The sequence below is a fragment of the Petromyzon marinus genome, chromosome 34 (assembly GCF_048934315.1).
Source record: "Petromyzon marinus isolate PM22_M1 ecotype Great Lakes invasive population chromosome 34, UKy_Petmar_22M1.pri1.0, whole genome shotgun sequence".
Lineage (NCBI taxonomy): Eukaryota > Metazoa > Chordata > Hyperoartia > Petromyzontiformes > Petromyzontidae > Petromyzon > Petromyzon marinus.
This window is the reverse complement of record NC_133700.1, coordinates 11,841,318-11,867,065: the sequence shown is the minus strand read 5'-3', so window position 1 is coordinate 11,867,065 and position 25,748 is coordinate 11,841,318. Positions and strand designations below refer to the sequence as shown.

Here is a 25,748-nt window from a genome sequence, read left to right as displayed (position 1 = left end):
CATAGGGAAGAGTGCTTGGGGAGCGCAAACCGTATTGACGTCACACCTTCCCACCACAAGTACACTTCGCCGTGCTGCACCGGCTCTCACATGTCCTCCGTGCGGCCGCCTTCCTCGGTGAAGCGGCGGTGTTCCCGTACGCAGGGGCAGCAAGCCGCGCGGCTGACGGCGCTCTGACGCACAACAGCAGGACGCATTTACATTCCGTACAGGTGTATCGGGCACGCTTGCAACGAGGGTTACCCAGTGGCATTCGGGCATACAAAAAGAATACTGAAACTGGCATTTTGCTTTGCATAATTGCCTTCATTAATATGCCGTTCGGCGCGGTAAATCAATTTTCTAAAACAAAATGGGAAGGGTTTACCTGAATTACATTGTCTGTCTGATACGTTTGATAAGGAATGAGATACGGATAGCTTGTCATTGCTTTTAATTATTGTAATTTTTTAAAGTAAGAAATGCATTTGAAACTGACATGCATACAAATAAAAATGTATTATCCTTATTGCAGGTAGCATTTATTTTATAATTTTCTGAGATAAATACAGGTATTAGCCGTTACCACATTGTTGAGAAAATTGTTGAAATTCCATAGCCTGACCCAAGTATTTTTAAAAGTGACATTACTGCCTTTCAAAAAATAATTTTGGTGCTACAAATTATCTTTACGTAAAAGGCCCCCTGCCAACACATCGGCACCCTGATGTGGAAGCGATCCTTTCTCGGCGAAAGGACTTTCAGAATCAATTTAAAAAAGTGTTAATTATAAAAACGAGACTGTCTGCATGTAATATGATGTTGCCATCACAACTTGAAACGTCCTGAGAAGATCTGCAATGTCAATTGCCTTGGAGACAAAACTGTGCGAACGGATGTGCTGGTACTGCATATACGTGTGTATGGTGATGAAGGTTCACGCATGCTGCGCTATGTTCCCGGCAGTCTGAGCTCAATTCCTGGCCGTGCACATCAATGAAAAGTGGCACGCAAACAGAGTGAGCATCTTCCCCATAGTCTTGGCCTAAGATGAGCACTTTATATGATGCGTTCACATCAGCACGCGGGAGACAAAGGGCACTGGGCGTGGTTCTAGCCATACCATGCCCTCATGCTTCTCCTGCCTCAATAGGTGCTCACGGACATCACTTGTCTCAACAGTATATAAAACTAAATGGGGGAATGTCAGTCTTTTTTATGTATCCGGCTGTACACATGTTATTTTGGAGAGAAAAAAAAATCAATTTTAGCAGGAACACGGTTTGATCTGTACTCTCAGTATAAAAGCATGCGACACATCAACAGCCACCAATACAACCTGCTAACCAACCAGGATGCTGGCTGGCATCTTAATAAGCACACAATGGCATGATGAGCAAATGAATCAAAACAATATTTACAGAAATGCACAAAGGCAGGCGGAGACTCGGGAGGCAAACTCCCCACCGCCAGGCAAGCGAGCAAGCATGATGATGATGGCTGCGAGGCAGTCAAGCAATAAATGTCCACCGAGACAGGGCAGCACCACTAAAGACCACTCTTGCCCAAGCTCTGGACACAGCGTGTTATCTGTAGCCAGGACACATTGATTGCCAAATTAATAATAAATGGTTGGGAGCAAAAATAATATATTATACTTTAACTAGAAAGTATAATAGCAACCGGTAGCAGGGTTCGTCCACTTTCTATCAGCATTCGTGTCACACTCCACTAGAGGCGAATTACTTGGTTTGCTGATGATTGGGGGTCATATATTTGTAAGTGTTTAGCAGAAGGCTGTAGTTATCCTGACCTATGAATAAAACCAATCAGTTTTTTGGTGATCAATGTTGGGGGCCCAAATTTGAAGATGCAGGTTTTGGGATTGTTATAGCTACAAAGATGGTCCCTACTGTACTTGTATGCATTTTCAACATCCTGGCCATTTTATAAGATCATGAGAATTTACAACAGAGACTCAGTCACAATTGTCTATAAATTGTATAAAAGATTATTCGACTGCAACAATTCATTACCAACGTATATACTTTTGTTCCCATTATTCACAAGATCAAAACTATGACAGTTGTGGTTTCTCTTGGGTTAGTTTGGTGTCTTAATTTAAATAACAAAAACTAACAAAATGCCTAACCCTACATCTGGAAAAGAAATCCACTTTGTGCTATCTACATTGCAAAATACTATAGAATGTCTATTTGTTGAGAGTTCCAAAAACAGTGTGCGATAGAACTATAAGTTGCAATTGCATTTTCGTGAGCGGCATTTTTTTTAACCTCTTATCAAGGCAGTAGGCAGGTTAAAAAGCTATTTTCAGGCCAAACCGCCCAAAGCAGAATTACAGAGGGGCCTCCCACCCAACATGCTAAAATAATTTCCCCACACACAGCACGGCCGCTGGCCCACTTCAAAGGGCAAATAAATTGCTACCAGGAGAGAGGACGAAGACTTGGGTTTCGTTCCGTACTCTCCGACTCGCCTCCCACACTCCACTACCCCTCAACCCACCCGTGCCACTCCTCCGCAAAACATTAAAAATAAGAAATAATCAAATAGGTAAAACACACACAGAGATGCACACACACGCTCACACACACAAAGATCCGGTACAGCCATCCAGATTGTCGGTGAAAGTGCTGCGAGCGAAATGCCTCTTGCAACACACCTAACAACTTTTGTCTGATCGCTGCCAATGTTTATCCACCGCACAAGGTATCGTTCATTTAAGGCCGAGTAGACCAAGGAGAGGCCCAGGAAAGGCTGCAATACACCACTTGCCACTGCTGCTATCATCCACGAGCTGGAATCGAACCCAGGTCACCGGGTCCGCAATGCATCGTGCGTAGCCAAACCACTGTGCGTGACAAGTCCGTGGGGTCCCGGCTCCGCGTAGACACGTACGCGCACACACACGTAGGCAAGGAACACATACGCGCACGCACAACTGCTGGCACAAGTAGCTGGGTACCCAACCAAATCCTCCTTCCTGCATCAACCGCAGGGAGTGTGTGCACCACCCAGCGCCGCCCCCGAATCCCCGCATAAATATTTTAATCCCATTTTGCTCCCACTTCGAGCAACGGGCCGCACAAGGCGTTCCACGTGCAAGCCTAGATTGATCACAGTGTAGCACATTTTTTTTTCCTGGGTAGTAAGTATTATTTCCTAATTGCTTATGCCTCAAAAGTAGAGAAAATGGATATTATTCCCCACAAACTTTGCTTTGGTGACCAGGACAGTGATATTTAGAAATGCATCTATTTTTCAGAACATTCCAGATAGATTCAGTACGGAGTAAACTTGGAGTAACTTCTAGAACGTTCTAGAACTTTCCAGTAATATAAATAGTAGTATAAATACAGGCGCCTTAAGCCCACCAGTTCAGTTTAGTTCAGCTGCCTAAGTGGATACATATCTGAATTTTTCCGAGATGACATCAAGAGGCGCAAGCATCCGGCAGACGCATTTTGCTGTCTACGGCCAATTTATCAAGACAAGAGCGAAAAAGTACTCTGTGAAAGCATCTGCTAAGAAGTGTGAGGCCTACAAGGCATATTTCGGCATGCCTGTTAGGGATCAAGACAAACCTTGGGCAACTCATTTCACCTGCGAGCAATGCAAAAAAAACTCTGGAAGGTAAGATGGACAATTGCTCGGAAATTTACATGACAAAATTTGTCAAAATTAGTAAAATTGTAAAAAAAAACAGTTAACAGTTTTCAATGTTATTGAAAATATATATATCATACATGAAAAATGTTGCGAGAATCCCTTACACATTAGTCATGGCTAAAATAAATTTATTTTTGTAGGATGGTACAGAGGGGAAAAGAGAGCCATGAAGTTCGCTATCCCAGGAATTTGGCGGGAACCCACTGACCACTCAAGCAACTGCTACTTCTGCATGGTGGACCCTTCCAAACGTCGTTACTGGCAAGAATGCACCTGCTTCATCCATCGCCCCGGTGCCACACTGCCATGAGCTCCCCGTACCCACTCCTCCAGAGAGAGAACAGCCGAGGAAGACGTAGATCCAGATGACAATTTCAGAGGTGGAGCTGAGGAGAGAAACCCATACTACCCCAACCAAAAAACCTCGACGACTTGATCAGAGATCTTGGTCTCACCAAGTCCAATGCTGAGTTTTTGACGTCTAGGCTCAAGCAGTGGAACTTGTTGGATGAAAGTGTGCAAGTCGTAAATCAGAGGAAGCGTCACCAACCGTTTTGCAGCTTCTTCACCCGTCAAGATGGGCTCTGCTTCTGCCACAATGTGACCAGTCTGTTCAAGGCAATCAGAATCGCCTGTAACCAGAATGAGTGGCGCCTCTTCATTGACATTTCATCCAGGAGCCTCAAAGCCGTGCTGCTCCAAAATGGTAACAAGTACCCGTCTCTTCCCCTGGCTCACTCGGTGCACCTAAATGATGATTACAACAGCATCAAGACCTTACTGGATGCCTTGAAGTATGATGAGTATGGCTGGGAGGCCATCGGAGACTTCAAAATGGTGGCATTCCTGATGGGTCTCCAAGGCGGTTTTACCAAGTTTCCCTGTTATCTTTGCCTTTGGGACAGCAGGGACACCAAGGCGCACTACCACAGGCGGGACTGGCCACAGTGGACCAAGTTCTCTGTGGGATGGAATATCAAGTGGTAGCCACTGGTGGACCCCCGGAAGGTGCTGATGCCACCACTGCACATCAAACTGGGCCTTATGATATCATTTGTCAGGTGTAGATAAGGAGTCGGCAGCCTTCAAGTACCTTCAAGACTTCTTCCCTAAGCTGTCTGAGCAAAGGTCAAAGCCGGTGTCTTCGTCGGACCACAGGTAAAGAAGATCCTGGAGTGCAATGAATTCCCCAAGAAGCTCACTAGCAAGGAGAAAGTGGCTTGGAACAGCTTTGTCACAGTGGTTCGTGACTTCCTGGGCAATCACAAGGTCGAAAACTGTGTGGAGCTGGTTGAGACTCTGGTGAAGAACTATGGCACAATGGGCTGTAGGATGTCCCTCAAAGTCCATATCCTTGATACTCACTTTGATAAATTCAAGGAGAACATGGGAGCGTACTCGGAGGAGCAAGGCGAGCGCTTCCACCAGGATATACTGGACTTTGAACGCCGCTACCAAGGACAGTAGAACGAGAACATGATGGGAGACTACATTTGGGGGCTGATTCGTAAAAGTTATTTACAGTATAATCGTAAATCTCGAAAAATTACTCACTTCTAAATCTTTTCTAGTCATTTTTGTATTACTTTAGTATAAATACATGTTAATTTTGATTCATATGTTGTTTTTTTCTGACTTTATGTGAACGAAAAGACACAAATTCGCCCGTTTTCTCATTGAAAATAGGTAAATTTCAAAATATCACTGTCCTGGTCACAAAAGCAAAGCTTGTGGGGTAGAAGAGAATATGAATAGGCAATTTCTATACTTTGTAGGCAAAAGCAATTACGAAATAACACTTACTACCCAGGAACAAACATTGTGTTACATAGTGTCATCAGTTGCCATTTGGGTGTTGGGAACATTTTTGTTGTTTTTGTGATCTAATCTATGGGAAGAAGTGGCAGGTTGTAATCGTTCACTCCTGTAATTTATATGTCAAAAGACAGTGAAGGAAAGTTTTCGTGGTGGTCCGTTGACAGATTTCTTCAAATCCCTTTCAAGGGCTTGCCAGCATATATTTGATTTTGTTTAGAAAAAGTGAAAAAAGATGGGACATTTACAATGAGTGAAAAATGACACAGGTTAATGGTTAACAGAACTTCGGGCACATATCTGTTAATGGTTATGTATAAATACAGTATTAATGATTTAATAAATAACTTTCCCAGAAGTCACGGTGAACCATCGTTATAGATTATTTTATAAAAATCCATCTAAGTGCACAGTGTAACACTGTGTACTCGCACACATGCATTTATAAACACTTGCACAAATATGCATCAATATCAGTGATCCAAAGTAAACGCTCACTCCGCGGGGAAGATATGTTATTAACATAGAAGGCTAGAGGCACGGAATCCTATTTCATTATTGCACTCGCAGTATGAAAGCAGCTTGCATTAGTTTATAACACTGACACATCATTATTTTCCCTGCATGCCAATCGTACTCCTGGAGAGATGCATTACCGGTCCATAACGAGCTATATTTTACTCGTATCGTGTACCATTTAGTTAAAGCGGTGCAGCAGTCAAAAAGATTCTGAAAACCTTCGCCAGAAACAAGAGCACGCAAGAAGTCTGCTTTGCTCATTACCGTTTCGCCAGATGTCTTAAACGGCAGCCTGTCTGTTTAAAAACAAAGAAAATTTTAAATTAGAATGATAGCGAAGAGCAAACAAAGAAGTATTTTGCCTAAAAAAAAGAGAAAAAAAACAACAGCAGCGCCCTCCCTGGGTATTACATTACCTCATTCATCTTTTGTCCGCTCCTTAATGGCCAAGCCCCCCAAATGGCGTGGCTAATGATTCAAAGGGGAATAGCTGGACTCCGCTGGGATTAGCCAATCGCCATCAAGCCATGTTTACACAATAACGGGGAGCCCACAAACGTGGCTCCCTCGTAGCGCACGTTTGGCCAGCACGCTCCGACACCGCGGGGCCTGCCACGCATCGCCATCTCCCCCCTCTTTTGTTAGGGTGTCTTGGGTTTTTTTTTAAGTGTGCATCTGCACTCCAGCTTTTGGAGATCCTGACTACTTTACTTTTTGGCAAGGCAGAGCATGCACAGCTGAGCAGGCGCTGGTATTTGTGGTATTACGAGGCTGCGTCTTGCATGAGATCCTTTGGCTGCCAACCAGAAGAGTATTAGATGCACTCTCCTTCCTCTTACGCTGCTTCTCCGCTGCCAAGTGCAGACAGCGAAAGTTAGCACACGCAATGTGCGCTTTTCTTCTGAAAGTGCGATAGCCCAAGCATTAATGACTGCGCAGTTACTTGTGCTTAAATAATGAAAAGGAAACGGATTTTACGCCCTAATTGGTCACCAGTTGAGATTCAATCCAAATGTCCATAGTTCATCATGTGGATATGGGTGGCAAGTTTTAAATTCCTGGTTCATAATAATTATTTTAGCCTTTTAAATTGACCGAGCGCTCACCCATATTAAACTATACATAAGAGGTATGGTGAGGAATTTTAAAGAAAGCTTTATGCGTACAAAACTAAGTGTCACATCAAGCATGGGTTAGGTTGAATTTAGGCCCACACCTTTGGCATGGTGGCAGAGTACATTCCATTGGGAAACTACCATAGATATAGAATAAAACTTGTGAATGTCTGAACTTAATGTAATGTTCCAAAACCGTTTGGCTTAACCTCATGCATTTTATATTTTAAAAATAATAAGAACAATTATATATTAAGTTAAACAATTAATACCGTACTTGCATTTAACAAATAACACAAATTATTTCACCAACATTTAATATAACCGAAACAGTTATGATGAGAGCAAGACTAATTTTAAATAACAAGAATGGGTTTTGGTTATTTTATTATATTAGTATTGTACAGTTTCCCCCCCCCCCCCCCACACACAATCATTCACAAAAAGACAGGTTTTAAATTGTCCGAATTGTCCAATGAACCTGACCAACAAGTCAATGAAATAGCCGCACGCTTCAATAGCAAGCTGGGTCCCAATCATCGGGCGATAGGAGGCAACTTAAAAAAAAAACAGCCATAGGAGGCCACGCTCAATTGCGATTTGCATTCTAAACACCGCACACTTTTTGTAAGTGACAAGTTCTTCATACAAATTGCAGCAAAAATAAAACGAGTGATATCACAAGCGGTTTATTTGAGCATTGATTTTGTGGTAACTTTGCATTAAACCGCATCAGTGGTTGATTATAGAGTAGCCTGGAGCCTCAACAAATTGAAAATGGACAAACCTACGATTCTTAATGCAATCAAGACGAGTATTTGAGCAGCAATGGTTTTACGTTTAGGAAGTGTCCCCAACACAGACCTTAAACAGAATGCAGCAGCACCTCACGTATTTATGATCTGGCTCCCAAAAGTATTGGTGTTTTCACATGCCAGAGAGCACACTGACTGCATTGCTGTAGCGTGGTGAATCAGGAGGCTTTGTTAGATTTGAAGGGGTGGGGGAGCACAGAAACCAGAGCACAGGCCCTGAAACCAATAGCAGGCCGTGCGCACGCAATCACAAAGCCGCGTAAAAAAATCCAGCGGGCACTCGCCCCACCGATTTCCCAGGAGACCGGCCAGCATATGTCAGAAGGGAAGAAGGATATTACGCGTACACACACACACACGCAAACATGAGCACACGAGCGGGGACACAGGCGCGTGCACACGGACGACAAATTGTGCGCGCGTGCGCACGCACTCGTGCCTACGCACTCGTGCGTACACACACCTCCAAGACAGACGTGTGCATGCACGCGCCGTAACAGCACACGCAGACACACGTGTCCGCACAAAAATAGAACGAGGCATGTGCACACGAGCACAGACACAGACCCAATGCAAGCACACATCACGACCGACCATACAATGTTATTTAATGGACCGAATATATACACACACACAATACCATCCAAATACAAATGTGTACAAGCGCGCATGCACACTCGGGGTACGCACATGTCCCAACTAAGAATGCGAGGAGCATGCGTGCATCGGTGCACATTTAAAACAAAAGACAAAGATCCCCCGTATAGCCTTAAAACACTGTAGGGGCAAGTGCTGTTAGTGAGCACCTATGAAGGCCGGAACGGTACGCGAGGGGGTGGGTGGCCAGCACCACGCCCGACCGCCTTTGTCTCCCCAGTGGCGATGTTTACACACCGCACCAGGTACTCATTTGAGGCTGAGTCGACCTAGGGGAGGCAGGGGACGGGTTCAGATAATCGTCACTGGTGTTGACCGTGAAAGGGAATCGAACCCAGGTCGCCAGGTTCGTAGCGCAGCGCGCTAACCGCGACACTACTGCTCCCCACACATTTAAAACACACACGCACACGCGTGTATATACTGCATTAATCTTTGAGCTGTGTGACCAGCACACACAGGCGAATGCATAAAAATGTGCAAAAGGTGTACCACAAGGCATGGCCTCGTGAACACACTTTTCATGCACTGTGGATACACCTTAAACAAACCTCACCAACCTCCATATGAACCTCAAAAACACACAATAACCCAGCCACCTTCACATGAAGCGCAATATAAAACACAGGTCACATTTGGCCTTGCACGCTGAACATGCATCTCGGCTGAGCAGGCAATGTATGTTCAGCAATTTCGGTTACATTATAAGTTCTTAGCACTTCCTCCACGCTGACGTAATGTGATTAAATAAACGGTCGGCACGCATGTCCTTAAATATGCATTTGCTCCTTCGCAAATTGCATCACAGTTTAACATCAGTGGTTATTAAATAATGCACATGAATCAAACGAAAAAGAGAACCCTTTACTTGACAATTTCTGCAATGTTTCGTCGACAAATGTTCCAATTGGCTGTATATAATAAAAAAAGACAAAGATCCCCCGTGTAGCCTTAAGAGACTGTTGGGGCAAGTGCTGTTAGCGAGCAGCACCGATGAAGGCCGGCACGGCGCACGAGGGGGTGGGTGGTCAGTACTACGTTTGGCCACCTTTGTCTCCCAAGTGGCGATGTTTACACATCGCACCGGGTACTCATTTGAGACTGAGTCGACCTAAGGGAGGCCCAGGACCGATTCAGATAATCGTTACTGGTGTTGGCCATGAACGGGAATCGAACTCAAGTCGCCGGGTACGGAGCGCAGCGCATGAACCGTTCACTACAGCTCCCCACAGCACAACTCCCCACATTGCACACCCGCATTGCCATATACAATGCACACCTACAAACGTATGCTAGAAAACCTGACACGGTTTTTTTAATTCACCAATGTCATAACAGACATTTTTGCAATAATACGACCTAAATGCACAAATGTGGACTTAGTTACCCGATGTGAAGGCAACATTTTAGAAACATTTTTTGTTCAAACGTGAACATTCGCTTCCACCATCCTCTATTTCAAATGCGCCAGTTATTGAAAAGGCCAGCTTGCAGCGACACAGATTCAATGACTCATAGACGTTCTTCAGGAACCTTCACGGACAGTGCGGGAATGCTGATGCATCCGACCGGCCAAGGTTTGTGCACCTATAAATCGCTGGCCCTCGCGTACACCGCTGCATTCGCAATCCCGAGTTAGCGTGCACGCTGCGCCATTAGAATCGCTTACAGCATTAGTGCAGGCACAACTCCTTGCATCAAATCAGCGAATTATGTAAATCCTCATTTGATTTTTTTTCTTCCATCACCCCCGCAACGGCGACTGCAACACGGAAGTCGGGAAATAATAACAAAAAAGGTTGAATTATAAAGAGGGGGGGGGGGGTGAATAACCTCATGCGTGCTCGTGTGTAATTATTCAGCTGCCATGGTCTGTCATGCCGATCGGAACCCAACCCCATGGCAGCTTTAAACTCGGAGTGGCTGGGAGAAAAGGAATTTCTGCCACGAGCGCGCTCTCCAAAATTCCAGGCGCGAACACATCTCTGAGCAGCGGCCCGGGGCACACAAGCCGCACAACAGCACGAGGAATTGATCATCAAGTTAGGCCTAGATTGACATTCCTTCTTTGTTGTTTAACCTTATGATTCACTTATAGTTGAAAACTGAAAAGTGTCATCCCAAGCGCTGTATGTACTTAGCTGCCCAGTGGCTGCACCTGGTGGGATTGCACGCGCGCCGCGCCAGTGAACGCAACGCAGGCATAGTGCGTGCGCGTCTCGTGTGGCAGAGTAATGCGGCGGGTTTATTTTACCAAAAAGGTCACCCAAAGCTCCGGACAGAAATATTTATGAACAGATTTTGAATGTCATTACGAGCGCTTTAGTTTGGGCTCATCTAAAGATAGGCTATATATATTGTATTAATCTGTGGCACTTTTCAAGCATAAATCTGCCATTATTACATGGAACACAAAGGAATACAACAAAATCATTTTAGAAAGTAAAAAAATCCGTTGAAGAAATTACAGATGCATATTTATCAGGCGAAATGCAACACGATCTTGGAATTCTCTTTTCTAAGTTATGCTCAGCGTGTTGACTCTACTGTAGCTGCATATGGCTCCCATCACGTGGAAGGAATTTGAACACACTTGGTGCGACACGCGTCCTATAAATAGGGGAATGCTGTTTTAACAACATTCAGTTCAACGCAGGCAGAGAGGTCAATACCAACACAGCTACCCCCAAAAAAAACTGACGGGTTACATTACATTTTCATTTGCACTCAAAGACTGAGCCGTTTCTCAGCATCCGTCATACGCACGACGTCCTCACTCAAAGCAGGGCAAACTCGCCGTGACTCACTGCAGCTTAACGACATCTTATAAGCAATAAAAAAAATCAATAGCGCGCTTACGAAATAAATATAGTGGGAATAATCGTGCTGAATATTGCCAACTTACATTTCAGTTCAATAATAGAGCCATTGGGAAACAAACTAAAGTCAGGCAGATTCTGTGACAAACATCAACAAACGGAGGACACTTGCCAATCAAATTTTTAAGTATTTCAATGCAAAAAAGTGCAATAACACAAACAAAATTGATACGAAGTAAAATGTAATCGACCCAACAACAATCGTGACCGATGTACTGCAGCGATCAGAATTATCAGCCGTAACTGCGATTGACAGTAAAGTAGGCAGCGGTTAAAATGCATTGGTTTTTTTTTTAAACTGAAGCCAGCCTGTTATTAAAGATCCATCAGTCTCTGGGAAACCGAGTAAGGGGCCCCAGACGGCAGGGCCAACAATCGCTCATATTTATCGCATTCCGCGTGTGTGTGGTCCCAACAGACTTCTCAAAGCACCGTCAAGCAAAGTGAAATATTAATCAGCAAAAAAAACTGTGAATGATATGTTGCCAAAATACGGTCAAATTAATTTTGTCAGAGGCAAATAAAGGAATCCACTTTCTAAAGTGCATAGTTTGCAAGTGCCGTACATGTGATGAAGAGCTCATGATTAAGATACGCACGCATTCATCGTCTTTCAAAGGCGTTGAAAGCAGTTTTTTTGCACTTGGTCATAAAATGCTTCAATGCAATAAGGGTGGATGAGATTGCTAATCAAGCACTGATCATATATATCCTGAAAAAACTCTGTCTCACGAAAGAGAATAGTTACAGAACATGTAAACATTTCAACTTTTGTCATTGACGATGTAACTTCGGCGCAATAAAAAAAAGGCACAGATACAGCGCGCATTCCACATAAACATACTATCACAACCGCACACGCGCGCGCGCACATATTACCTGACCTAAAGGACAAGGTTTTCCCAGAACGGAGTGTTGGAGCCAACGCTGCAGATTTTTAAAATCAGAAACTGTCATCAACACGTCCGTCCACACCCGCACAGACAGGACAGCGGGAAGCCTTCCACCCCTCTCCTTGGCAGGCGGTGGCTAATGCGGCAACGCCTCGTGCGAGCTAATATCGCCGTGGGCTTGAAACTACTGAAGAAGAGACGTGTGTGTCTAGATGGTTTTTTTTCTTAAACGAAGAAGAAACGGCCGAGAAGCTTTCAAACGCTGCCAACCGCTGCGGAGGAGTGGAGCGGCGTGCCAGCGTACGGCGGCATCGCGATCAATTCAACAATTAACGCACACGTGCACGATTAATTAAACCCCCCCCCCCCCACCGCGGGCTGAATAGGGATGTCGATTTTACACGTGTCTGTTCCATCGATTGGCTAGACTGAGACCCCCCCACCCACCAATCCCCATCCCCAGCACACCACCACCACACCGCGCACCCATCCCAGGCACTTACAGTGGCCTTCCTCCACTCAAGGAGTGTATTCTATCCCACCCTTTTAATTGACATGTGTAAGTGCTGCCAGAGCAAACGTTTAAGCATCATTCTGCGAGTGAAGGTATGCGTGTGCTCTTCCGTGTACGATATATTTGTCAGTAACAATTATTGGGGGAGAAAAAACCCCTATTCTTTAACACAAGAATATCTCTCTAAATGATTGGTAGCATTTTTGGTAAAAAATACCACTTAACGGCGCTACATGTGATTCGATTTATAAAGTGCGAACAAAAATCCCACGCATTTTTAAAGGTGACGGCTGCTCACCTATTATTTAGCCTTCTGAAGACAGGTTCCTTTCGGCGGGTGTTGAGGCAGCCTAACGTTACTGTATAAGAAATTATTAACAGCAGCAAGCGCAGAGCCATACATTGTACAAAATTAGACAGAACAAAATCACGGGCTGCATTGGCAGACCCGGTGCACAGGTATAACTCAAGAAACGACATTCATCACTACTACTGCCCGATAACTGAACTATATATAGAGGGATGATGTTTCAATGCAATGGCCCTGGGGCTGTTGTCTGAATTAGGGTCATTGGCCGAAACGTCAACCAACTACATTATGTTTTCTTCATAAGGCAGTGTAAATGACAAATAGGGCGAGTGAGTCATGTGTGTGCAAGGGCAAACAAAGTTATTTATTTAGCACATATATTTCTTATTGCTATTAAACATTCATTTGAAACACTGCAGTGCCTTAAAATATTAGATTGCCTTTTGAACTGTACAGATAAGGTAGCGTAATAAGAAAAATACAGATTTGTATGTGCCCTGTGCCGGTAATTTAAATCAACTTGGAAACTCAAAATATTTATGTCACACTATAAGTAGTGGCATTACAAATTAGTCTTATGGCGAAAATAACAGTTTATCTTCAAGTTCAAATATAAGGCATCACAATTCAATGCTTTGCATTGTGATGCCTTCTTAACCATGCTTCCAACCATACACACAGTAAAAAATGCACACGGTGATACAAATCGAAAATAAATATGTAAACCAAAATACAACAAAAACATATACTTTGTCTTATTATTCTGGAAGCGTAAAATGTTGTCAAAAACACATTTACGTTAATGTCATCACCATTATAAAGTAGCGCCATCAACACTGATATGAATCGCCATCAATCACCATCAACATATTGTCATTATCTCAAACATAATGCAAAAGTGTAGTGCAATGAGCAGTGAATTAACACCGGCCTCGTATATCCTATTCCTGGTTTAGTAGGTTTAGCATAGCATTACAAGTGATTAAGTGAAGTATGTGAAAACACACTGACAACATCATTAGCAGAAGGATTTATGCAACTTTAAAAACACAAATACATTTTTAAAAACAGCTTCGGCAGTGGTAGACAAATACAATAATTGAAACTGCGTTATAAGAGAAAAATATTTAAAAGGCTGATGTTTTGGGCAACGGCCCGTATTCAGAGCAAAGATCAGATATTCACCGACTGTACATGATAGTACTGATAATAGTACACAATTATTATTTCAGTGTCTTCTATCGTATACACAGAAAAATCGCAAGCGTCGCAGTCCACGAAATAAACATTGATGACATCAATGCTGAATTTAATTTTACATGGGGAATTATAATTTCTCTCACATCCTTAAGCACTTAAACATTTGATACTTTAACAGATATAATTACATAAATCACTTTTGACTAAGATCTCAAATAATTTTAAATATTGTAATGTAAACATATAGACAAACCACATAACACTGTCCAACGCCAAGACTTTACATCATACACAGTATTATAATGTAATATCATTGTTTATGGGTCTTCTGACTTTTAATTTCACGTGTGTAATATTTTATGAAAACGTTTTAGCATTACCTTGTTTTACATTATTTACTTTCATGGGTTTAATATGCAATGCATGTTTTCCTTTGTAAAAGCATATCATTGAATCGTGCTTGTGATGATTGCCTATTAAGATCTGTTCTGAATTGCTCATTATGAAGGTGATTATGATGATGACATACAGTGCATACAAATACTGCAGATAGTATACATTATTATTTCATTGGACATTTAATACTGTATCACGCAAAAAATGTTGCAGCAACTAAAATGGAACATGCCCCTAGTGCAAACGTTCACAAAACTGTGGAAACATTAAGTTTGCTTAAGATAGCAGTACACCTACATTAATAAAGGCAGAAAAGCTTTGTGTATGACCATATTACAAAACAAGTAGATCTTAAATGCAATGAAAATACTCAGTTTGACACTAAACATCCAACACATAAAAACGATCAAGACAGATGTAAATTCTGACCATGTTCGTGAACGGCTAAAACGCTTAAAATGTTCACTAATGTAGTTGAAGTTCATGCTTACAGATATAAACCATAAAAAATACACATTTCCATAATTCCCATCTCTCAAAATTACATAGATTGGTTTCACTCATATTGCAATGGTGAATCTTAACTTTGACATTATTACAAGTCTCCTGCAAAAACTATTACAAATATACGATCCCTATCATCTGAGAAAGTGGGCAAATTATGCGAATGGTTTACTGGTTTAAGCTGTATCATTATTGCCATCACAGAGTTAACCGTCTTATGATTGATAACACTAAAGAGAAAACGCGCGGCTGCCCTGCACCTTCTCAATGTACTCAGATCTCCCTTGCACGGGAGATTGGGCTGTCTCAACGGGCTCTCACCTGGTTTAAATAAAGGAACTCTCTCTCTCTACCTATCCATCCATCATCGTTATTATTATTGTATACCAATAGCGGCCACGCATTGCTTCGCCCGCACGCCGGGGGGAAAGGTTCGACGTTATGAGGTATTGAATATACCATGTGCCTACAAAGGTTGTTTCTGGGCCGGGTTCACGTGAAGGACGGTTTATCCTTCGTTGTTTGGCCACATTGATTGCACGGGGTTGGCTCACCGTCAATAAAAACCATCTGCTTTCCTTCAGATGAATAACATTCCACCCCCTTTTACTCCCTTAATCACCTTTTCACTTTACAAACTTTTTGTTTTTAAAACAGGCAATACTCTTTTAAGGGTACTTACACAGCCACTTATATTACCATCGCATTTCCCAATATTTTATACGCACAGTGATACATCAATGTTCTCATGCTGTTGTTGTTGTGTCCAGGCACACCACGTGTGTGTTATGTTGGGTACGCGTGTTTCCGATTTCTATCGCAATGTGCACAATGTACAAGTGCCATGGCTTTGTGTGTCGTGAGAGAAACGAATATCTGAAGAGTCTGTGGTTGTACCACAACGGCCCTTTTTCTCAACAACTTGTTTCTGTTTCGTCTCGAGTCCACGTCAGCTTTGTGAAATGGAACTTGTCAAAAATAGCAAGAGCATCAAAGTACGAGTCGAATCGTTATCCGATCTACGCTGAATCGCACAATGTTTAACAGCTTCATAGTTTTAAATATTACACTGCGCTTACATTAGGAAAATACTGAAATTACGGAGATACATCTAATAATTATAAACCAATTCACAAGACTGTACTGACAGCGTTTAATATAGGAAATATACCCATGTGATTGTCACAATGGCATGACACGGTATTTATGTACATTTTAAACAAACTGTTGACGATATTTTGAAGATGGTAAATTGCTACTGTACTATATAAAAAAAACAACATTCACGTTAGGCGAAGGCAAATATGAAAATTAAATTAAAGTACAATAGATTTAAAGTACAATAGATTTACAATAATTTGAAGACCACAATAAAAATGACAACATTGTATAAATACACACCACAGACAACGCGAACACTGTACAACAACAACCACACGTAGATAATATTTAACAAAACAAAATAAATGTTTCGCACCGTGTTTTTTTTTACATTTGCAGTATTTGTAAAAAAAAATGTTTTATCTGCCAGGCGAGTGCCAAAAGCATTCAGTACCGCGGCCTACTCAAAACTAAAAGCCTACGGATTTTCCTTTCGAACATTGGCCGACGACGCCCGTGTATAGGACCCTGGCCGGGGACCCCCCCCCCCCGGGGCCAGGCTGAAGCCCCCCTTTCTCTTTCCGTGAACGATTTTTTCTCCACCAAACGCCGCAACAACAAAAAAAAGAACCGCGAACGACGCACACAAAACGTCCTGAACAGTTTCGTCTATTTTGTTTTAAATGGTCACGATTTAAATAAGTTCTCGTCGGTACGAGATGCTAAACGAGTGAATGTCATGAATGTTGAAGAACGTTAAGAGGCTGTAAATGACGGCGATGTTGATACCCACAGATTATGATGATAACAAAGGTGAGAACTGACTGACGGTGCTTGTTCATGACTTGATATATTGTGACAATACAGGTGATGACGGTCACGGCGATGCTGTTGAGGGGTTATTGATGATTTCGTGACCAATGGAGAAGGGAGATACTCGAATTGTCACTTATGGATTGGGAACTTCGCTAGAGATCGTGGAAGTTGGTCTTTGTGACTGTTCCAAGTGCGTCGTCGTCCAAATCGAGTACAAGACTACGTAGCTTATGGCACCAGGAGGAGTTGATGATGATGATGGGGAATATATCGATAATGGAGGAGGAGGTTAAAGTTGTCTCTCGTTCGATGGTGGAACTCGCGTCTCTTCGGAGTCCCAAGCTCCTACCCCCCACCCCGATCCGGGATGATGCAGGTGATGGTAATGATGTTGATGAGCACGACGAGAGGAGTTTACCGAGTTCAAACTCGCGTGCTTTTAGTCTCGGCGTCCGTCTCCCCCCCCCCGGGTGACGACGGTGATGGTGACGGCGCTGGTGGCGACAAAGTGACGGGGGAGGTATCGCCCCGTGTCGGGGTAAGAGCTCACGTCGCCACCTCAGCCCACGAAGATGAGGAGTGAAGACGACGACGATGGTGATGACGATAGCGGGTGGAAGTTAAGTTGGAGGTCTCACTCGGGGTGGTGGTGATGCCACTAACGATGCCTCCAGCCTTCAACTCCAGACGCGCGGGAGTACAACGACAACGATGATGATGGTGGTGATGGTTACTGGGAGTGGAAGATGATAGGGGGAAGGATGGCTGGGGTTGCTAGCTTGGAGGCGATGTTCAACAACACCTCCAAGACCCAGGCATCTCCACCTGGACTCAGACGGTGGTGGAGGCAGCTCGTGATGATAATGATTGAGTCTCGCTCGCGGTGGTTGAACCCGCGTCTCGATAATGTCCCAGGGAATCTTCTGACCTTGCCACAGAGTGTGATAACGATGCAGGAGGGCGACATGACGATGATGATGATAATGACGGAAGTCTAACTCAAGATAGTGGAACTCGCGTCGCATCGAGACTCCTTTAACCCCAACACCCAAATGATGCATGTGGGGAGAGGTGATGGTTATGATGAAGGCAGTTTGGGTTGTGGTTATGATGGAAGAGGTTGTCCCAGTCTCCTCTCCTGGTGATGAACATGACGGAGGAAGAAGGCGGTGATGGTTAAGAGTGTATCGCTCGTGGTGACGGTAACGTGTGATGATGGTTGACTGAGTGGTGAACTCGGGTCGATTTCCTGGACCCAGATTATAATAATGATGATGATGGAGGAGGAGGAGGAGAGAGGTGATGATCACGAAGGGAGCATCGCTCGTGGTGGTGGTAGCAGTGTTGGTACAGTGGTTGAACTCACGTCGCCTCCCGAGTCCCAGCCTCCGTGTTCCCCTGGCCCCGGAGCGGGCGGCTCCACGTGAGACGACGAAGGCGGCGGCGGCGGCGGCGGCTCTCGGCTTCTCGTGCGCGAGAGGCGACGTGCACACGAACACACACACAGAGTCTTCTTGAACGCGGGCCAAGTTTTTCAAAGCTGTCCGCCCGCTCGGCCTGCCATGTCCGCGGAGCGAACGAGCGAGGAGGAGGGAGAGAGGAGAGGAGGGAGCGAGGAGGGAGCGAGCGAGGTGGGGGGGTGGGTAGAGAGCGCCTCCCGCACGCACAGCCACAGCCACCCACCCCCACTCGGCGCAGCGCCTCCTCCACCCCCCCACCTACTCCTCATCACGCCCCGGGCGCATGCGCGGGGTCCGTGGTGGGCGGGTGTGCGATGGGTGTGCGGTGGTGTAGTGTGCGTGAGTGTGTGTGTAGGGTGTAGTGTGTGTGCAGGGGGTGTGTAGGGTGTAGTGTGTGTGCAGGGGGTGTGTAGGGTGTAGTGTGCGTGATTGTGTGTGCGGTGGTGTAGTGTGCGTGAGTGTGTGTGTAGGGTGTAGTGTGCGTGAGTGTGTGTGTAGGGTGTAGTGTGCGTGATTGTGTGTGCGGTGGTGTAGTGTGCGTGAGTGTGTGTGCGGTGGTGTAGTGTGCGTGAGTGTGTGTGCGGTGGTGTAGTTTGCGTGAGTGTGTGTGCAGGGGGTGTAGTGTGCGTGAGTGTGTGTGTAGGGGTGTAGTGTGCGTGATTGTGTGTGTAGGGGTGCAGTGTGCGTGAATGTATGTGCGGTGGTGTGATGTGCGTGAGTGTGGGAGTGTAGGGGTGTAGTGTGCGTGATTGTGTGTGCAGGGGTGTAGTGTGCGTGAGTGTGTGTGCAGGGTGTAGTGTGCGTGATTGTGTGTGTAGGGGTGTAGTGTGCGTGATTGTGTGTGCAGGGGACGTAGTGTGCGTGAGTGTGCGTGTGGTGGTGTAGTGTGCGTGAGTGTGCGTGTGGTGGTGTAGTGTGCGTGAGTGTGTGTGCGGTAGTGTAGTGTGCGTGATTGTGTGTCCAGGGGGTATAGTGTGCGTGATTGTGTGTAGGGGGTGTTGTGTGCGTGATTGTGTGTGTAGGGTGTAGTATGTGTCCAGGGGGTGTGCGGTGGTGTAGTCTGCGTGAGTGTGTGTGTAGGGTGTAGTGTGCGTGATTGTGTGTGCGGTGGTGTAGTGTGCGTGAGTGTGTGTGCGGTGGTGTAGTGTGCGTGAGTGTGTGTGCGGTGGTGTAGTGTGCGTGAGTGTGTGTGCAGGGGGTGTAGTGTGCGTGAGTGTGTGTGCAGGGGGTGTAGTGTGCGTGATTGTGTGTAGGGTGTAGTGTGCGTGATTGTGTGTGCAGGGGTGTAGTGTGCGTGAGTGTGTGTGTAGGGGGTGTAGTGTGCGTGATTGTGTGTAGGCGTGTAGTGTGCGTGAGTGTGTGTGCAGGGTGTAGTGTGCGTGAGTGTGTGTGCAGGGGTGTAGTGTGCGTGATTGTGTGTGCAGGGGTGTAGTGTGCGTGATTGTGCGTGCAGGGTGTAGTGTGCGTGAGTGTGTGTGCAGGGTGTAGTGTGCGTGATTGTGTGTAAGGGTGTAGTGTGCATGATTGTGTTTGCGGGGTGTCGTGTGCGTGATTGTGTGTAAGGGTGTAGTGTGCGTGATTGTGTGTGCAGGGTGTAGTGTGCGTGAGTGTGTGTGCAGGGTGTAGTGTGCGTGATTGTGTGTAGGGGTATAGTGTGCGTTGGTGTGTGTGCAGGGGGTGTAGCGTGCATGATTGAGTGTGCAGGGGGTGTAGTGTGCGGGGGTGTAGTGTGCGTGATTGTGTGTGTAGGGGTATTGTGTGTAGGGGTGTAGTGTGCGTGAGTGTGTGTACACAGGGTTTAGTGTGCGTGATTGTGTGTGTAGGGGTGTAGTGTGCGTGATTGTGTGTGCAGGGGACGTAGTGTGCGTGAGTGTGCGTGCGGTGGTGTAGTGTGCGTGAGTGTGTGTGCGGTAGTGTAGTGTGCGTGATTGTGTGTATGGGGGTTTAGTGTGCGTGATTGTGTGTCCAGGGGGTGTAGTGTGCGTGATTGTGTGTAGGGGGTGTTGTGTGCGTGATTGTGTGTGCAGGGGGTGTAGTGTGCGTGATTGTGTGTGTAGGGGTGTAGTCGGCGTGAGTGTGTGTGTAGGGGGTGTAGTGTGCGTGATTGTGTGTGTAGGGTGTAGTGTGCGTGTTTGTGTGTGCAGGGGTGTAGTGTACGTGAGTGTGTGTGTAGGGTGTAGTGTACGTGAGTGTGTGTGCAGGGGGTGTAGTGTGCGTGAGTGTGTGTGCGGTGGTGTAGCGTGCGTGAGTGTGTGTGCGGTGGTATAGTGTGTGTGATTGTGTGTGCAGTGGGTGTAGTGTGCGTGATTGTGTGTGCAGGGGGCGTAGTGTGCGTGAGTGTGTGTGCGGTGGTATAGTGTGCGTGATTGTGTGTGCAGTGGGTGTAGTGTGCGTGATTGTGTGTGCAGGGGGCGTAGTGTGCGTGAGTGTGTGTGCGGTGGTGTCGTGTGCGTGATTGTGTGTGCAGGGGTGTAGTGTGCGTGATTGTGTGTGCAGGGGGTGTAGTGTGCGTGATTGTGTGTGTAGGCGGTGTAGTGTGCGTGATTGTGTGTGTAGGGTGTAGTGTGCGTGATTGTGTGTGCAGGGGTGTAGTGTACGTGAGTGTGTGTGCGGTGGTGTAGTGTGCGTGAGTGTGTGTGCGGTGGTGTAGTGTGCGTGAGTGTGTGTGCAGGGGTGTAGTGTGCGTGATTGTGTGTAGGGGGTGTAGTGTGCGTGATTGTGTGTAGGGGGTGTAGTGTGCGTGATTGTGCGTGAGGGGGTGTAGTGTGCGTGATTGTGTGTGCAGGGGTGTAGTGTGCGTGAGTGTGTGTGCAGGGGTGGAGTGTGCGTGATTGTGTGTGCAGGGGTGTAGTGTGCGTGATTGTGTGTGCGGGCGTTTAGTGTGCGTGATTGTGTGTGTAGGGGTGTAGTGGGCGTGAGTGTGTGTGTAGGGAGTGTAGTGTGCGTGATTGTGTGTGCAGGGGGTGTCGTGTGCGTGATTGTCTGTAGGGGTGTAGTGTGCGTGAGTGTGTGTGCAGGGTGTGTAGTGTGCGTGAATGTGTGTGTCGGGGTGTAGTGTGCGTGATTGTGTGTGCAGGGGTGTAGTGTGCGTGAGTGTGTGTAGGGGTGTAGTGTGCGTGAGTGTGTGTGCAGGGTGTGTAGTGTGCGTGAATGTGTGTGTCGGGGTGTAGTGTGCGTGATTGTGTGTGCAGGGGTGTTGTGTGCGTGATTGTGTGTGCAGGGGGTGTAGTGTGCGTGATTGTGTGTGCGGGGGTGTAGTGTGCGTGATTGTGTGTGCGGGGGTGTAGTGTGCGTGAGTGTGTGTCCAGGGGGTGTAGTGTGCGTCATTGTGTGTGTAGGGGGTGTAGTGTGCGTGATTGTGTGTGTAGGGGGTGTAGTGTGCGTGATTGTGTGTGTAGGGGGTGTAGTGTGCGTGATTGTGCGTGTAGGGGGTGTAGTGTGCGTGAGGGTGTGTGCAGGGGTGTTGTGTGCGTGATTGTGTGTGAAGGGATTGTCTTTGGATTGGAGTTGTACGAGGGGTGTGCATGTGTGTGGGTAGAGCTGTGTGTGTGTGTGTGAACGGGTTACGTGGGTCGGGGTGTGTGAAGGTTGTGTGGATGGGGCTGTGCGTGGTTCTGTGTGTGTTTGACAGTGTGTTGGGAGCCGTGGTGGAGTGGTTAGCGCGACGCTCCGAATCCGGCGACCCGAGTTCGAGTCCCGCTCACGGCCAACACCACCAGCGACGGTTATCTGAACCGGTCCTGGGTCGATTCAGCCTCGAATGAGTGCTTGGTGCGGGGTGTAAACATAATCACTAGGGAGACAAAGGCGACCGGGCATGGTGCTGGCCACCCACCCCCTTCATAGATGCTCACTAACAGCACTTGCCCCAACAGTCTGTTCGAGGCAACATGGGGATAGTTGTGTGTTGGTCGTGTGTGTGAAAGGGTGTGCTTGTGACGAGTGTGCATATGTGGATGTGAGTGTACGGGATGGATGTACTCGTGGTGTGTTGGGTTGCGTGTCTATGTACGTGTATATGTGAAGACGCGTGTGCACATTTGGAGTGTGCGAGTAATACGGAGGGTGTGTGTGTGTGTGTGGAAGGGTGTGCAAGGGGGTACGTGTGAAATATGTACAGGGATGTGTACATGTGCGGATAGGCAGATTGCGTGTGTGTGGTGTTGGGTGTGAATTCGAGGGGTATGTGTGGATAGAGGGATTGTGTATGTATGCGCGTGTGTGTTGATATGTGGAATGGTGTGTAATGGGGTGTATGAATGGGGGTGTTTTTGCGTAGATGAGGCGTGTGTTGAGGGTCGTGTATGTGTAAACGTTGATGGAGGGTAACGTGGACGAGTATGTGTGTAGATGTATATGGGATGTGTACGGGTGTGTGGAGCAAGGATGCATTTGTGCGTGTGTGGATTTGTATATGTCTGTTGGGGAGTGTGGAGGAAGCGTGTGGATTGGGTTGTGAGGAGGTGTGTGTATGTAGATAGGGGTCTGTGTGTGACATTTGGATTGATACGTGATGATGTTCATATGAAGTGTGCATCTTTAGAGGGGTGTGCATCTTTGAAGAGAGTGTGTGTCAGGGTGTGCGTATGTTGAGGTGTGTGGGTGGGAGTGAGTGCTTGGGGTTGGTTTGTTGGTGAGTAGGTCATGGCTGGGTGTGTGTGCGATTGGTTTGTATGGGTGTCCATGGACGGATTGTGTGGATGGTTTGCGTGTGAGCGTCGGTATGGATGTGTGGTTATATGGTTAGCTTGAGTGGTTGGCTTGTGAGTGAGTGTGGTGCTCAAGAATAAGCCATTTGTGTGTCAATGTCACGGTCTAAATTCTAAATTACCGCAACCAAATTACAAATTGTACCCCTTCCAGGTATGCGGTGGTTTGCGTGCGTCCATGCTGTTACCTTCGTTTCCTTAACAGCCTCGCCCCAGCTGTGGTCGAATATTTTGAGAGGTCATTGCAAAAGGGTGGTTCGAGATATACTGCGTATAATAGTTCGCCGGTGATGATGCAGTGGCGTATCTATCCGAGTATACAAACGGTGCAACTGCGCCAGGGAGCCACGCGTCAGAGGGACCCACACAAGAGGAGAGATATGAAACAGGTAAACCACATTGCACCAGGGACCAGGTCCACCGTGCTTCGGCCACTGCGATAATAATTATGATAATTATTGGCGTACATGGTAGTTTGCGTACTGCTCGGCCATCCGCATACTGTATATTTAAAAAAAAAAATCTAACTTGGATTCTTAGCCATGCATTCTATTGACAGTGTTGACTAAACCTCTACGTGTGCCGTGGCAGATTTTTTTTAATAAGTGCTCGTTGAAAGCCCAAACACAAACATCACGGTAAGAGATATACAATGGCACTGTACCGTATTAGAGTCTTATATTTTGTGCAATGTATCAATGTCTCATCAATGTGTTTATTTCGGTCGTTTGAGCTTCTGGTGTTTATTTAAAATCTTCGGAAAGTTTATAGAACATTTGCTCCAGAGAAAAGTCTCATCCCAAAGCCCCAAAAAATGGTTTTCCAAATCATGATGCAAAAAAGCCTCCATGACAATGCTTATTTTACATTAATACTCAGCTACTGTTCAGATGCAAGGCTCCTTTATAATTCATGTAGTTCATTTTTCGAAAGTAATGTTACACCCCACATTTACAAATATATAAACCCAGCGACCTGTGTTCATTTCCTGTCCATGGCTAACATCAGAGGTGAGTGATATCTGAAACAGTCCTGGGAGAGACCCCTTCACCAGTCTGCACTGAAGTATGGTGAACCAACCACAACTACTGCCTCGGCGTGGAAAGTTATTCATCTAGGGCATTGATAAAAGGACAGTAAATTGTTATTATTACTATTACTGAAACCATTTACATTGCGTCTAGAAAACATCCAAGTCAGCACTCGTGTGGCTATCCAAGGCGCGCGGTGCAGAATTTGGGTAATGGGCTTTTGCTTGAACCAGTTTTCTTTTCATTGTTTGCAATGTGGGTTCACAATCCGTGAACGGCAACGCAGCAACATAAACAAAACCACGCTTATTGAAGGCGGCGCCTCGCGTCGGCGCTAAACAGATTGAGCTGTCACACACGGGAGGGAACGTGCTGTCCATGCCAGGGCCTCGCTCACACCTGATGGACCTTCAGCCGGGCGATGCTACGTAAGCGGGTTCGCGCTGCCAACATTTTTAAATTGCGAGCCTAATGAGCGCGTAAACGATTACAAAATAAATCCCCAATTAATAAAAGCTAAAATATTGCGCAGGGACACTAAATGGCTTGTAACCTTGCTATGAAATTGATTTGGATTCTACGGCTCGCGCAGTTTGGAAAGTTTTTGAAAGTTTTTGGCAAGGCACACCGTGACTGCATGGAAGTGTCATCTGGAATTTGTCCACGAGAATGCCAAAAATTGGAAAATCGAGGGTGACTGCATGTACTTGGGTCGTCTTACGAGGCCTGCCCAACATGTCCTGATGTTTCCTGGCATTTCCCGATATTTCCTAATATTCTACAATAATTATTTTCTCAGAGTGGTAGGGGTTGAGTGCTGCGGATTGTTAATTACATTTATTTTTAAAATGGGATGTTTCGGTTGACAAAAAACCTTGTGGACAACCACCTCAGTGAGATTTGTATCGTGTTAATATACTAATTCTTTAAAGCACTATTTCCATGAATTATCTGTGATAATATCAAGACAAGGGATTCTATTGGAAATATACTGGAAATACAAGGTAACAAAACCAACCTCATCCAAATTAATTACGTTTGAAGTCTTACTCCTACAAAACCGTTGAAAATATTCTTCCACACGTAACCTAGAATAATATGTGCTATATATTAAAATGTTTTATGGAAATCCAATCTTCATATATACATTTTGTGTTCACAAAATAGGCTTACAGCAGTCTTGAAGATTAGGCCAAAAGGGGAGTCGGCAAAGGTGCTCTAAATTAACTGAATAAATAGGCTGACATTTACTAGAGTATTTTGGTTCATTCAAGCCATAATTATTGAGGATTTGCTTTCGTGATATATGCCTGCAGTGTCTTGAACTTGTTGAACAACAAACGCC

The 25,748-nt window shown here is 45.6% G+C and overlaps 1 protein-coding gene across 3 annotated transcripts in view; it reads right to left on the bottom strand.

The window, feature by feature from the left end:
* The window catches only part of LOC116948727 (fidgetin-like), a 71,019-nt gene extending 52,024 nt beyond the window's left edge, over positions 1-18,995 (bottom strand). Inside the window, exon 1 of one of the 3 annotated variants that reach the window (XM_032965749.2) lies at positions 18,570-18,995. The gene's annotated coding sequence lies outside the window, so the exon portion shown is untranslated. The remainder of the gene's footprint in view (positions 1-18,569) is intronic. The other 2 variants (XM_032965748.2, XM_032965747.2) reach the window with 2 other exon arrangements.
* Between the last annotated feature and the right edge of the window lie 6,753 nt (positions 18,996-25,748).